The sequence below is a fragment of the Poecile atricapillus genome, chromosome 19 (genome assembly GCF_030490865.1).
Source record: "Poecile atricapillus isolate bPoeAtr1 chromosome 19, bPoeAtr1.hap1, whole genome shotgun sequence".
In the NCBI taxonomy this organism is placed as follows: Eukaryota; Metazoa; Chordata; class Aves; order Passeriformes; family Paridae; genus Poecile; species Poecile atricapillus.
In genome coordinates, this window is record NC_081267.1 from 7,898,457 (window position 1) to 7,914,100 (window position 15,644).

The 15,644-nt window shown below is 47.3% G+C and overlaps 2 pseudogenes; one reads left to right on the top strand and one right to left on the bottom strand.

Moving 5' to 3' along the window:
* Nucleotides 1-15,644, top strand: part of LOC131586380 (uncharacterized) — a 585,722-nt pseudogene that overhangs the window by 425,231 nt on the left and 144,847 nt on the right.
* LOC131586384 (zinc finger protein 850-like) overlaps nucleotides 1-15,644 on the bottom strand; it is a 287,187-nt pseudogene that overhangs the window by 44,849 nt on the left and 226,694 nt on the right.

Here is a 15,644-nt window from a genome sequence, read left to right on the forward strand (position 1 = left end):
CTGTAGCCAGAGTGCGTTGCCTCGGTGCTGGAGAGCAGAGAAATGATGAATGGCCCCAGACATCTCCTGGGTGTGTTTGGGGGCAGAGCAAGTTCTGCCTAGGTGGGACAGTCACTGCCCCAGCCCAGCCACTGCAGCCTCTGCTCCAGCCCCAAAGTGGCTGCCAAGCCCCTGGCACCCCGAAAACCCCAGCTGGGAGAGGGAGCAGAGCAGGTGAGGCTGTGACATGGGTGTGACACTGGCATGTGCCATGGCCCTGGAGCTCACAGCAGCTGAGATGGTGCTGGATCCAAGGCTGACTGTGGATCTCTGTCCCTCTCTCTCCCCTTACTTCCACTTTTCAAAATCTGGATAGCTTGAAGCTGGATGGGTTGGACGAGTTGGCTCAGTCAGTGCTTAGTGAAGTGATTTCCTCTAATTGCATGCAGATTTATGATTTCTCGAGTACCTCACTCTCTAAAGTTTTCAGCTGAAAGTTTGTTTCCCATCCTCCTGAGAAGTTTGTTGTTTTCTCCCATGCACTGCCCGAGGGGATCGAGGTACCTCAGGTCCCTTTCCAGCAGGGCCCGAGCGAGCTTGGGGCACAGCACAGGGAACTGCAATGCTGAGCCAGCCCTGGCTGGGTTGGAGGAAGCAGAAAGGCCAAGCCCTGAGCCCAGGCCTGGCACAGCAGGGCCTGTCCCTCACGGGTGGCTCGGGGCTCTTTGTGGGGCAGTGGGATGTGAGGGGCAGCAAGGACAAATGCCATAAACCTGCAAGCCCTGCCAGCCTCCTCAGGGAGGGCCGAGGGAGGAGCAAAGACCTTCCTGGGGCTGTGCCCTGGGCCAGGAGGGATTGTGCCAGTGGAGTTGACCCTAAATTTCTTCTCCCAGGCAGCTTTAGGACATGGAGCATGAAGAAGCCAGAGCCAACTCTCAGCTTTCCACAGTCCTCCAGTAGAATCCTGTGTGGGGAGCAGCCTGGGAGCAGGGTTTGTATGTCAGGGGAGGGGAATTCAGAGCCCTTTTCTCCCCCATGACCTGAGGGTCTGCATTTTCAATGGCCCTGCAGCTGCCAGAGGGGCCTTTTTTACCCAGATGAGAACAGTTCTGCTGATGGCCTGTCCTAAACCTGATTTTTCTGCAAATGTGCCAATAAAGCCTCATTTTTTGCATCCCCAGGTCTTGTGTGCATGCAGGTTTCTCAACTGAAGTGTTGGAACAGCTCTGCTAGGTAGTTCCCTTTCCGTGGTGATATTTTTGGTTTTTTTTAAAATTATCTCCCCGTCAGCTCTGGGCAGAGCTCTGTAACTGTGTGTGACACTTGTCTGTGGCACTGTGGGGGTGGCCAAGGGGACCTTCCCCGAGCTGTCTGCAGAGGAATCCACAGCAGCCCAGGCCGGGGGTGCTCAGTGGCCGCTCAGTTCCGCTGACTGGACGCGGCTCTGGACGCTTCCCTTGGAGCATCTCCAGGGAGGGAACGCTGGGGCTGCCCCGGCTGTGGTGTCACTGCCAGGGGAACGCTGGGGCTGCCCCGGCTGTGGTGTCACTGCCAGGGGAACGCTGGGGCTGCCCCGGCTGTGGTGTCACTGCCAGGGGAACGCTGGGGCTGCCCCGCTCCTGCCCCACCCCATCAGCTCTGCCAGCGCCTCCAGGGGACACAAAGGCTGAGCCAAAGGGTGAGAGTTGCACCAGGGGCTGAGCTGGGATCTGGGACCCATTGGGATCATGGAGTCCAGCCCCCGGCCCTGCACAGACACCCCAACAATCGCAGCCTGTGCATCCCTGGCAGCGCTGGCCAAAGGCTCCTGGAGCTGCGGCAGCCTCGGGGCCGTGCCCATTCCCTGGGGAGCCTGGGCAGTGCCCCAGCCCCCTGTGGGGGAAGAAGCTTTTGCTGATCTCCAGCCCAGCCCTGCCCTGGCCCAGCTCCAGCCGTTCCCTCGGCTCCTGTCCCTGCTCACCTGGGCAGAGATCAGAGCTTGCCCAGAGCAGCTGTGGCTGCCCCTGGATCCCTAGAAGTGTCCAAGGCCAGGTTGGAAAGGGCTTGGAACAGCCTGGGATAGTGAAAGGTGTCCCTGCCCATGGCAGTTGATGGAATGATAAGGTTCACTTAAGATTTAAGGTCTCTTCCACCCCAAGGCATTCTGTGATTCCGTGATTTTGGGGGAGATGCTGAAGCTCTGGCTCAGCTTTATCTCAGTGAATGTCTGGACCCAGCAGCAGCCATGGGTGGGATCATCTCCTCCTCCCTCTCACTGTGGCTGTAACTCACCCAAGGGCAGTGTCATAAATGAAACTGAAATTTGGACGACTAGGTCTATTGAGTAAACAGCAGTTTAATAACAAGAAAAAAAATGATACAATTTAGTGAATTGAATACAAGAATCCAATTTAATAAAAGAATACAATTTAGTGGATTTAATAGCAATTTGATATAGAAGGAATACAATTTAGTAAAAAGTACAATTTAGTGAATATATTAATATATGTATATACATATATATATGAAAAAATATATATACATATATACATATATATGAATGTAGCTTGCCAGTAATTAAGTATGATTAAAGCATAAGCAAGACTGACCAGGGTATGGGGAGGGCTTCTCACCCTGCCTCACATACAAAACAAAGCAATTCAAACTAAACTTATATGCTTATACATATTTGTTCATGTTTCCAGTAAGTCTCCTCCAATTTATGATTCTTTAATTTTACATCACTGTTCTTCATGGCGCATGTTTCACTTGTTGCTAGGGGGTCTTCAGTCTTCTTTCAGTGCTATTTTGGATGAAGGCTTACACTCATCCTCGTTGTTCTCTGGATAACCTTACAGGCTCTGCGTGTGTACTAAGTGTTGTGTTATGTAAGTGAGCATTGTGCTCCACTAATTAGCATTACACTTGATAATTTTCAGGCCCTATGCCTAAAGCCGTTCCAACTTTATCCATCTCACGGTCAGTTTTCTCTTGGGACATTACTTATCCTAGAACTACATCCTGTACTTTAATTTTAACATGTAACATATATCTGCTTTGTAACACTAATTCCCTTGATTGCGTCTAATAATAACTAATTTCAAATAATAATTTACAAACAGTTACAATTTAGTTAACATGAATCATTTCCATTTATCACAAGGGGATTCAGGGAGCTCATCCTGATGGATGAGGAAAAGGGAGTGGGAACTCAGCAGTGAGGAGAGCTGAGGGCTGGAGAGCAGCTCTGAATGATACCAAAATCCCACCGGACTTCTGAAACATTGCTGTTCTTCAGCCAGTGACAGGATGAGTCCCTGAGACTGGGGCTTGGCCTTCCTCGTGGTGAGGGGAATCAAGGAAGGCTGCAGTGTGATGGAGACTGTGATGGGCTGGGAACTCACTGGGGGAAAGGAGGGAGCAGTTGTGAAGTAAAAGGCGGGTGGGGGACAGAACTCCTTCAGAGAATAGAACTGTTCTGAGCTACAGCTTGAGCAAGATGAAAAATGTCATTTGGGGTCATCCCAGATGGATTTCATTTCAGAAGTTATGGAACAAGTTTAATTTTTGGGGGGTGTCATGTTTTCCCTTGGAGGTGGACACTCTGCAGATTTGAGCTGCATTGCCAAAATGCTCCAGTCTCTGCTGCAGGTCACACCGTTTCTTCTTTGGCTGATCCCGGCGCGGTGCTGAGCCCAGCAGAGCCCTGGCAGAGCCCAGAGCAGCCTCAGCATCCGCAGAGCCCGGCTGCAAGGAGAGAAAGCAGAAACCGCCCGTCAGCTGAAGGCTCCTGTCCCCTTGTCCCAGCCAGCCGCGGTGCCCAGGCCATGCTGGCCGTGCTCAGAGCTGGGCCCAAAGCTGCCCATCACTGCTGCCTTTGGGAGCAGAGCAGGAGGGCAGGACATGTGCCCAGCCTGCAGCCAGCCACGGCAGATCCAGCCCCTCAGCAGCTGCCCAGAGCGGGATGCTCCTGTGCCCGCTGCCATCTCCCAAAAGCTCTTGTCCCACCCATGCCAGGGAGATGAGGACCCACCTCACACCATCTGCTGCCAGAAGAAAAGCTGGTCCCAAACGATGTCCTCAGTCTTCTCCAAGGGCACGGCCCATCCACGCCACAGCTGGTCCCAAGCACTTCCTGATCCAGTCTGGATCCCACCTAGAACGCTTCCTTTAGAAAAACAAACAACAAATTAATGAAAATAGGTTACAGACAAAAAGGGGAAACAAGAAAAATGGTAAAAAATCTTATCTCTGTCAGAAGCTTGAGCAAGGCCCAACCCCTACATTCTGGGGAAAAACCCACCCATGGGTGAGGGAAGCCCATGCTTGCTCCCTTTCCCCCTGCACTGTCCCCCAAAATCACGGTGATCCCAAAGCAAAGCAGGGGAGTGGAGCAGCCCAAGCCCTTCCTTGCCTGCACAGCAAAGCAGCCGTGCTCAGGTTCTGGAGTCCCACCTGTGCTCCTGCCGTGGGGGTTTGTTTGTGTCGGGCTGGCTGCCCCAGCCCCAGCCCGGGGCACGGTGGGTGGTGGGGGCTGTTGGCAGGGCCAGGATCCCACTCCCATTTCGTAACCACCCCAGCCCATGTCCCCAGCCCTGCCAAAAACCAGCTGGGCAGCCACTGAGGAATCAGTTGCATCTGCCCCAGCAAAGGGGAAACCTTTGGTTCCCGGCCAATGCTCAAATCTGGGAGCATCCCCCTGGGTCTGGACTGACCTGAAAATTCACTGTGGGGCCTGGCTTTGAAGAAGGTGCCAGAATCAAAGTCCATCATCGCCAGCTGCCGCTGGCCAGGTGGAGGAAGAGGATGTCATCCTTGCTGTTTTCCTCCATGTCTCCAGCAGCAGCAGCAGCCCCACCTGGTCCAGCTTCTCCAGGGGCTCCTTCTTCCCTGGGGGGACACCAGGCTGTCAGGGTTCTGCCCAGGGCCCGGCTGTCAGTGAACCAGGACAAGCAAAACCAGCTCAGATGGTGCCCACCAGTGTTGGGCAGAGCAGCTCAGCTCCAGCACAAGGGCTGTGTGTTCCCATTTGATGAGCCCAGTGCAGTGACACAGGCAGGACAAAAAAGTCTGGGTTTCTTTGCTGCTGATTGCCAGGGCATGTGTGGAGCTGTAACTTACCAGGTCCCTGCATCACTGTGCCTGTGGCTCTCTCCCTTCTTCTAGGGCTGATGAATATCCTGCATCCAGGGATCATAGAACAGGTCTTCTAATGAGGGCCTGTCCAAGGAGTTCAGGGATAAACACCACCTGATCAGAGCTTGGCAGTCTGGGGAGAGAAACCACAAACCACTGGTCAGTTGGAGAAGGCTCCTGTCTGCTTTGTCCCACTATTCCCGTGCCCAGGCCACGCTGGATGTGCTCAGAGCTGGGCCTAAACTTTCCCATTAATTTTTTTGTTTTGGAGGAGAGCAGGAGAGCAGGACATGTGCCACCTCCTCAGCAGCTGCCAGAGCGGGATGCTCACGAGCCCGCTGCTGTCTCCCAACACTGGTGTTCCCCCTGTGCCCAGAGATGAGGATTCACCTTGGGAGAGCCGCTGTGGCAGCGGGAGCTGGCCCCATCTGATGTTCCTGCCCCTCCTGAAAGGGTGCTCCCCGCAGACCATCTCGTGCAGCAGGATGCCCAGGGTCCAGACGGTCGCTGCCTCGCCATGGTACCACCCAAAGTCGTTCCATTCCGGGGGGCTGTATGATGGTGTTCCTATGGAATATGGATGGAGCTCATCAGGGGGATGCTGCTGCTCCCAGAGCCTGACCCCAGCATCCCTGGGCATGTGGGGGCTTCCCCAGTGGCCCATGGGGTGACCTGCTGCCCTCTCGCCAGCACCTGGGACTTGGGTACAAACCCAGGGTTGGAAACGAAGTCACTGGTGCTGGAAGAGGGCAGCAGAAACCCTGGCAAGGCCTGACCATGACACACAAAGGGAAATACCCACTCAGTGCTGGGGAAAAACCATACCCACATCCTCCCTGCTGGCATTGCCCAAAAAACATTATGAACCAAAGCAAACCAGGTGAGCAGAGCAGTCCAAGCCCATTCTCAACTGCACACCAAACCAGCTGGTGCACAGGTTCTGCCTCCCCCTCTCTGTCACCCCTACCCATGGAGGATTTTGTCAGGCTGCCTGCCCCAGCCCCAGTCCTGGGAGAATCCCTCCTGCCACACCCTTGTTGCGCCAGGAGATGTTGGGCCAGGAGATGCCGGGACCAGAAGCCTACCCCTGTGTGGGCTCACCTGCAAATTGAGTGTAGGCTGTCTCCTGAAGGTAGGTGCCACAGCCGAAGTCTATCAGTTTTGCCTCGCCGGTGTCCAGGTCAACCAAGATGTTGTCCAGTTTTATATCTCGGTGCAGGACCCCGCAGCTGGTGCAGTGCCGCACGGCTGCCAGGACCTGCCGGAACAGCTCCCGCGCCTCTTCCTCGGACAGGAACTTCCGTGCCCGAATGAAGTGCCGCAGGTCCTGACACCGCTCCGGGCGCTCCAGCACCATAACAATGTAGCTGGGGAGCTCAAGCCACTCCAGCAGCTGCACCACACCGGGGAAGCCTGTGGACACCTTGTCCAGCAGCACTATCTCCAGTGGTGCGCTGGTGCCGTCGGGCTGCGGGAGGAGCACGGTGCTGTCAGTGGGGCTGAGGCCGTGCCAGGGCTCGGGAAGCCCTCAGCCAGCCCGGGATGCTCTGTGCCCTCCGCTGGCCCCATGCCCGCTCTCCCTCCAGGTGTCCTGGCAGCTCCCACCCTGCCGGGTCCCGGCTCATCCCCGCCCGGCACGCCCCGGCTTCTGCCGCTGGCCCCGCTCACTCACCAGCTCGCCCCAGTGCCGGACGCGGTTCCGTGGCACCTTTTTGATGGCCACCTGTAAGCCAAAGTGAACAGCGGATTCAGCTCAGTGCCTGCCGTGTCCAGCCCCATCCTACTCCTCCGCCCCCTCCTCATCATCCGCCCCCTCCTCATCCTCCGCCCCCTTCTCCTCCTCCGCCCCCTCCGCCCGCTCCTCCTCCTCCGCCCGCCGCTGGCCCCACCGCTCACCGGGAGTCCGTCCGAGAGCCGAGTGGCTGCGAAAACTCTGCCAAAACCGCCGCGCCCCAGCAGTGAACCCACTCGGTAGCGCTGCTGCAGGGCCTCCTGCGCCTTCCCTGGGGAAGAGACGCGGCCGTCAGTGCTCGGCCCGGGGCCAGGAACGGCCCCCGAGCGCTCCCCGACCTCCCCGGGCCGGGCATCCGCAGGCGTTCGCTCTTTGGAACGCGACAGCGGCGGCTCGGGGCCGGCGGCCGCGCTGCTGAGCAGCGGAGCTCGGGCCGGGGAAGCCGCAGCGGAGGCGGCGGCAGCGGCCGCGCCGCCTGTGTCCTCCGCGGGCCCCGGGAGGAGCCGGGGCCGGGGCCGGGGCCGGGGCCGGGGCCGGGCCAGGCGGAGCCAAAGGGCAGCGATGCCGCCCCAGCCCCAGGCAATGATGCCCGCCCAGCAGCGCCAGCGCCAGCACAGCCAGAGCTGGGCGGAGGGGAGACCGCGGAGGGATGCTCGGGGCCGGGGCCGGGGCCGGGGCCGGAGCCGGGGCCGCGGCAGCCCCGCCCGGGGCCGGGGGCGGACCGGGGGCATGGCCCGGGTGGGTACGGGGAGAGGGAAACTGGAAGGGAATGAGACACAGGAAAAGGGAGACCGGGATGGGGTGCGGGACAGTGGGAGAGGGAGAAGAGAGACAGGGAATTGATAAATTCGCTGCTTTTGCTGCTTTCTCTGCTGCCGCTGCTGCCGCTGCTGCCGCCGCTGCCGCTGCAACTGAAGCACCGGGACCGTTTGTCCCCGTGTCCGTTTGTCCGTTGCCCGCTCGGCCCCGCCCCGAGCCCCGCGCTCCCCGGGCAGCCCCTGAGCCTGGCCAAACACGGGAACTTTGCCCTGGTGAGCCAAGAGCCAGAGTCTTGACTCCTGCACAGGGGCACAGCAATGCCCTTGGCTGCTGCTGTGCCTTGTCCCTGCTGAGGGTCAGACACTGTCTGAGCACATTCCCTGAATGCAGAATTTGTACCTGAGCCAAGCACTGCACTTGTGTCTCCAGCATTGCTTTCCAAGTAAATCAGGGGGAGTAAAACTGGCTATAGCTCATGGTATTTTATAGTGTCTAAAACTTGCCAAGTCTCAGATCTTAGAGGTGAGATCCATTTGGAATGAATGGGATGGAGAAACAGTGCAAGATGGAAAAGGATAGCATAAAAATAAATAGAGAATATTTTACAGTGTCTAAAACTTGCCAAGTCTCAGATCTTAGAGGTGAGATCCATTTGGAATGAATGGGATGGACAAACAGTGCAAGATGGAAAAGGGAAACATAAAAATCAATAGAGAAAAATAGAAAAAAACATATTGGTTGTTTCTTTGGATTTTATTTTCATTTCTTAAAAAAGTTGTTTCAATTTTCCCAGAATCTTCTCCCCAGTCCTGTCTGTTCTTTCCAAAAACCTGTCCTGGAGAACAAGGCACAGCTCCTGTCACAAGATGTGCCCCCAGCTGCAGCTTCTCTTGGCTTCCCACACTGTGAATGCAGCACAACTCTTGTAGCAAAGCAGGACAAATATCTGAAGAACTTGACAACTTGTTCTTTCTTTCCCTTGTGGACAGAGGAGTTGTGCCATTGGTAAGGTTTTCATTGTTCCTCTTCTACCCAAAGAAAACATGATGGGCTACCAGGAATTGTTGGGGAATACAAGCCTGGCTGAATGTGGAGAAAGAATCTCCAGATCCTGCAGCCAGCAGTGGAGAGCTCATCATTCCAATAGCCCCATGGACATCTTGAAAGTGATCTGGAACGTGAAGATGGGCTGACAGAGGGATTTTGTTTCTGTGTTCAGTTTAGATGATTCTACATGTCTTGCAGTGGTAGAAATCAAGAGCACAATCAGCTGATGATAAGCACCAGAACATGATAAGCTGGACCTGTCAGTGGATGAGAGAAAGACAGTGAAAAGGAGAAATGCAGGGAATGACTTGGTGAACTTTGTGTGTAAGAAGGGTCATTTTTTCTTAATAATTCTCAATTCATTCCCTTTGCTTTTATCCTTTTAAGAAGGCCAATTGCATCTCAGATTCCCCAGGAAATGAGAACCCTGAGCTTGTGGAACTGCCTGAAAGGTGCCCTGTTCCTTTTTCTTCTGCTGCTCAGAAGAAACGATGAAGCGAATTGGGCAGTTCTGTTTTTTTATTTCTCCTGGTGGATTTTTTCATTTTATTTGCCACTGCAGAGGCAATTTCTGTGATGGCCTCTGTCAGTTGATTCTATTTCAGCAGCAGCAGCAACAGGGCTGTGTTTGAGCACTGCAAATGTGACCTGTGTGGCTTTAATTCTCCTTGATTTAGTGCTCAGGGACGTGGGAGCATTTTGATCTCTACTGATCGTGATGCCTGAAACAAAAATCCTGAGTTCCCCGTGACAAAAGCACAGCGGGTAGCACTGATTGAAAGAGGCAATTGCAGCTGTACTACTAAAATTCAAGTGGCAAGCAGAAGAGGGGCAAGAGCAGCCGAGATCTACAACTGCCAAGGCAAATGTAGATGAAATAATTTTGTGGGATTTTTCTGGAATTTTGTGGGATTTTTCTGGAATTTTGTGGGATTTAGAAGAGACATAAAGAATTTTGTGGTATTTTCTTAGATTTTGTGGTATTTTATGGAGATTTGGTGGGATGTTTCTGGAATATGGTAGGGTATTGGAAAGGTTTAGGGAATTTTAAGGGATTTTTTTCTGGCATCTTGTGGGATTATGACGAGATTTGAAGAATTTTGTGGGACTTTTTTTTAGATTTTGGGGAAATTTGTAGAGATTTGGTGGGATGTTTCTAGAATTTGGTAGAGTTTTTTCTTGAATTTTATAGGATATTGAGAAGATTTTGTGGGAGTTGTGTGGAATTTTCAGGGATTTTGAGGAAACATGAAGTATTTTGAGGTATTTTCTTGGATTTTGTGGAAATTTTTTGAAGATTTTGTGAGATGTTTCGGGAATTTGTTAGGTTTGGGGAAGATTTAGGGATTTTTTTAGTTTTTTGCAGTTTTGTGCAATTTTTTTTTATATTTGTGGGATTTTGCAAAAGTTTAAATAATTTTGTGGGATTTTTTTCTGGAATCTTGAAGGATTTTCTGGAGACTTGAAGAATTTTGTGGGATTTTTCTTAGGTTTTGTGGAACTTTGTGGGGTTTTTGTGGGATGTTTCTGGAATATGGTGGGATTTTTCTTGACTTTTCTAGGATATTCAAGAGATTTTGTGAGATGTTTCTGGGATTTGGTAGGGTTTTGGGAAGATTTAGGGATTTTTGTTGTTGTTTTTTCAATTTCGTGTGATTTTTTTTGAGTTTTGTGGGATTTTGCAAAAGTTTCAATAATTTTGTGCGATTTTTGTGGGATTTTGAGGGATTTTGAGGAGACATGCAGAATTTTGTAGGATTTTTCTGGAATTTTATCAAAATTTCTAGGGATTTTGCGGGATGTTTCTAGAATTTGGTGGGGTTTGGAGAAGATATCTGCAATTTTGTGGGATTTTTCTTGGATTTTGTGGTATTTTGTGGAGACTTGAAGAATTTTGTGGGATTTTTCTTAGATTTTGTGGAAATTTGTGGAGATCTTGTGGGATGTGTCTGGAATTTGATAGGGTTTTCTCAACATTCAGGAAATTCTGTGGGATTTTTCTGGGATTTTGTGGGTGTTTTGTGCAATTTTGTAAGATATTGGGGAGATTTTGTGGGATTTTTGTGGCATTTTGAGGGATTTTGAAAAGACATGAAGAATTTTGAGGGATTTTCTTAAATTTTGCGGAAATTTGTGGGGATTTTGTGGGATGTTTCTGGAATTTGGTAGGGTATTGAGAAGATTTTGTAAGGTTTTTTTAAATTTTTTGCAATTTTGTAAGATTCTTTAGCGTCTTTGTGGGATTTTGCAAAAGTTCAAATAATTTCGTGGGATTTTTCTGAAATCTTGAGGGATTTTGAGGAGACTTGAAGAATTTTGATGGTCTTTTATTACATTTTGTGGTATTTTGTGGAGATATGGTGGGGTGTTTCTGGAATTTGGTAGGGTTTTGAGAAGATTTCTGCAATTTTGTGGGATTTTTTTCTGGAATTTTGTGGGATTTTTCTTAGATTTTGTGGGATTTTGTAGAGATTTTGTGGGATGTTTCTGGAATTTGGTGGGGTTTTCAGAATATTTAAGGAATTTTGTGTGATTTTTCTGGAATTTGGTGGGGTTTTTTCTTGATTTTTGTAGGATATTCAAGAGATTTTTGTGAGATGTTTCTGAGATGTGGTAGGGTTTTGGAAATATTTAGGGATTTTTTTGTTGTTTTTTTAATTTCATGCGATTTTTTTTGAGTTTTATGGGATTTTGCAAAAGTTTAAATAATTTTGTGCGATTTTTGTGGAATTTTGAGGGATTTTGAGGAGACTTGAAGAATTTTGTAGGATTTTTCTGGAATTTTATTGAAATTTTTGGGGATTTGGTGTGATGTTTCTGGAATTTGGTGGGGTTTGGAGAAGATTTCTGAAATTTTGTGGGATTTTTTTCTGGAATTTTGTGGGATTTTGTGGAGACATGAAGAATTTTATGTGATGTTTCTGGAATTTAGTGGGATTTTTTTTGTAATGTTGTGGAATTTTCTGGTGTTTTGTGAGATTTTGAGGAGACATCAAAAATTTTGTGTGATTCTTCTTATGTTTTTGGAAATTTGTGGTGTTTTCGTGGGATGTTTCTGGAATTTAGTGGGATTTTCTTGTAATGCTGTGGAATTTCCTGGTGTTTTGTGGGATTTTGAGGAGACTTGAAAATTTTTGTGGGATTTTTCTTAGATTTTGTGGAAATCTGTGGAGATTTTGTGGGATGTTTCTGGAATTTGGTGGGGTTTTCAGAACATTTAGGGAATTGTGTCTGATTTTTCTGCAAATTTGTAGGATTTTTCTTGAATTTTGTAGGATATTGAGGAGATTTTGTGTGAGTTTTGTGGAATTTTTTGGCATTTTGAGGAGACATGAAGAATTTTGTGGTATTTTCTTCGATTTTGTGGTATTTTGTGGAGATGTTGTGGGATGTTTCTGGAATTTGGTGGCATTTTGAGAAGATTTCTGCAATTTTGTGGGATGTTTCTGGAATTTCGTGGCATTTTTCTTGAATTTTCTAGGATATTCAAAAGATTTTTGTGAGATGTTTTTGGAATTTGGTAGGGTTTGAGGAAGATTTTGTGGAATATTTTTAGGTTTTTTTGCAATTTCGTGGGATTTTTTGCAATTTTGTGGGATTTTGCAAAAGTTTAAATATTTTTGTGGGATTTTTTTCTGGAATCTTGAGGGATTTTGAGGAGACTTTAAAAATTTTGTGGCATTTTTCTTAGATTTTGTGAGATTTTGTAGAGATTTTGTGGGATGTTTCTGGAATTTGGTGGGTTTTTTCTTGATTTTTGTAGGATATTCAAGAGATTTTTGTGAGATGTTTCTGAGATGTGGTAGGGTTTTGGGAAGATTTAGGGATTTTTTTGTTGTTTTTTTCAATTTCGTGCGATTTTTTTTTGAGTTTTGTGGGATTTTGCAAAAGTTTAAATAATTTTGTGCGATTTTTGTGGGATTTTGAGGGATTTTGAGGAGACATGCAGAATTTTGTAGGATTTTTCTGGAATTTTATTGAAATTTCTGGGGATTTGGTGGGATGTTTCTGGAATTTGGTGGGGTTTGGAGAAGATTCCTGAAATTTTGTGGGATTTTTTTCTGGAATTTTGTGGGATTTTGTGGAGACATGAAGAATTTTATGTGATGTTTCTGGAATTTGGTGGGATTTTTTTTGTAATGTTGTGGAATTTTCTGGTGTTTTGTTGGATTTTGAGGAGACTTGAAAAATTTTCTGGGATTTTTCTTAGATTTTGTGGAAATTTGTGATTTGGTGGGATGTTTCTGGAATTTGGTGGGGTTTTCAGAACATTTAGGGAATTGTGTGGGATTTTTTTGCAATTTGGTGGGTTTTTTCTTGAATTCTGTAGGATATTGAGGAGATTTTGTGGGAGTTTTGTTAAATTTTTTGGCCTTTTGAGGAGACATGACGAATTTTGAGGTATTTTGTTAGATTTTTTTTAAATTTGTGGGAATTTTGTGGGATGACACTGGAATTTGGTGGAATTTTGAGGAGATTTCTGCAATTTTGTGGGATGTTTCTGGAATTTTGTGGTATTTTTCTTAATTATTGTGGGATATTCAAGAGATTTTGTGAGATGTTTCTGGGATTTGGTAGGGTTTTGGAAATATTTAGGGATTTTTGTTTTTGTTTTATCAATTTTGTGCGATTTTTTTTTAGTTTTGTGGGATTTTGCAGAAGTTTATATAATTTTGTGCGATTTTTGTGGAATTTTGAGGGATTTTGAGGAGACATGCAGAATTTTGTAGGATTTTTCTGGAATTTTATCGAAATTTCTGGGGATTTGGTGGGATGTTTCTGGAATTTGGTGGGGTTTGGAGAAGATATCTGCAATTTTGTGGGATTTTTCTTGGATTTTGTGGGATTTTGTGGAGATTTGGTGAGATGTTTTTGGAATTAGGTAGCGTTTTGGGAAGATTTAGGGAATTTTGTGGGATTTTTTTCTGGTAATTTGTGGTATTTTGTGGAGACTTGAAGAATTTTGTGGGATTTTTCTTAGATTTTGTGGAAATTTGTGGAGATTTTGTGGGATGTTTCTGGAATTTGGTAAGGTTTTCAGAATATTTAAGGAATTTTGTGGGATTTTTCGGGAATTTTGTGGCATTTTTCTTGATTTTTGTAGGATATTGAGGAGATTTTGTGAGATGTTTCTGGAATTTGGTAGGGTTTTGAGGAGATTTCTGCAATGTTGTGGTATTTTTCGGGAATTTTGTGGGATCTTTCTTAAATTATGTGGGATTTTGTGGGGACTTGAAGAATTTTGTGTGATTTTTCTTAGATTTGTGGAAATTTGTGGAGATTTGGTGGGATGTTGTGGAAATTTGATAGGGTTTTCTCAACATTCAGGAAATTCTGTGGGATTTTTTCTGGAATTTTGTGGGAGTTTTCTGGAATTTTGTAGGATATTGAGCAGATTTGGTGGAAATTTGTGGGGATTTTTTGGGATGTTTCTGGAATTTGGTGGGCTTTTGAGAAGATTTCTGCAATTTTGTGGGATTTTTGTGATTTTTCTTGATTTTTGTGGGATATTGAGGAGATTTTGTGAGATGTCTCTGGAATTTGGTGGGGTTTTCAAAACATTTAGGGAATTCTGTGAGATTTTTCTGCAATTTTGTAAGATTTTTCTTAAATTTTCCTGGATTTTCCTTAGATTTTGTGGAAATTTGTGGAGATTTTGAGACGTTTCTGGAATTAGATGGGGTTTTGAAAAGATTTAGGCAATTTTGTGGTATTTTTTTCTGGAATTCTGTGGGATCTTGATTTTTGTGGGTGTCGTGGTTTTAAACCAGTAATTAATAAAAAGGGGGGAAAAGAATTACTTATTTTTTGCTGTGAGATATGGATTAAAAGAAGAGCAAACCAGGCATAAAATTTTAAAAGGAATAAAAAAAAGTTTATTGACAAACTACAATAATAGGAACACCAGAATAAACTTCCAGAAAAACCTTTTCATTTCTTACTGCTCACTATTCTTTTGTTCACATGACAACAGAGACAAAAACTTTAGAATTTTTGATGGTTTAAACAATTTTTAATCCCTTCTATAGTCTTTTTATCAGTCTCTGTAGAGAAACAGAAGTTCCTTTCTGTTAATTTATGGAGTTTCTCACAAGAAAACTATTTTTGTTATAGTTTCTCATTTCTCTGATATCAGCTGCCCAGAGCTGCTGTTATCAGAGCCCACCCTTCCTATTCCACATCACTCTGAAATGTGTTATGGGTCATGAGTTTGAGGATAGCACTTTTAAGGATAAGTTACTCAAAGGCAAAAGGTATTTTTCATCTGTTTCTGTGAGCTTCACTAGAAAACAGTTTTCTCATTGCCTCTCAAGGCTTCAAATCTCTCAGCACTTCACTATACCATAATTACTCTACTTTTTACTCAAATTTACACTTTGAACACTCTATTCCTCCCCATACTCTATCATGAATTAAAGGAGTTCTTTTCAGGACTTCATTGTCCATCCCCATAGTTTTAACAGAAAGATATTTCAGCTTAATTAAAGCATCTTCTTAATTCTCTACCTTTCTTGAAGTCTCTTTTCTTTCTTGCCACTAATAGTTTATAAAGTCTCTTTTCATGTTGATCACTCTCCTTTTCTCTCTCTGGATAAAAAGATTAATCCGCAAGTCTCATCTGGGTAAGAAAGAGTTAAAAATCCTGTTCAAGCTTTTGTAGATGGTTTGGTGATCTCTGCTGAACAGGAGCTGGAGCTGTCTGCGATGGAAAGTTCCTCATAGCTGCTCTGGAGAGCGTGGTCACCGTCTCTGCTTGCTGCAGGCCCAGAGCCCCTCTCTTTCTTTACTCGGCAGTTTCTGGTAAATTCCATCACGGCAAAACCTGCAGCCAAGCCAGGAACCGGCCTGGCCCGGCTTGGCTCGGGGCAAGCCCCCGCAGGCCCCATCTCCCGGCCGGGAGAACGGCAGGCCCAGCCCAGCCCCCGACCGGCCGCATGGCCTGGGCAGGGAACCGGAGGCCAGCCGGAGCTCTGCTACCTTTCACAGCCAAGCAACAAAGAGACACCACAGA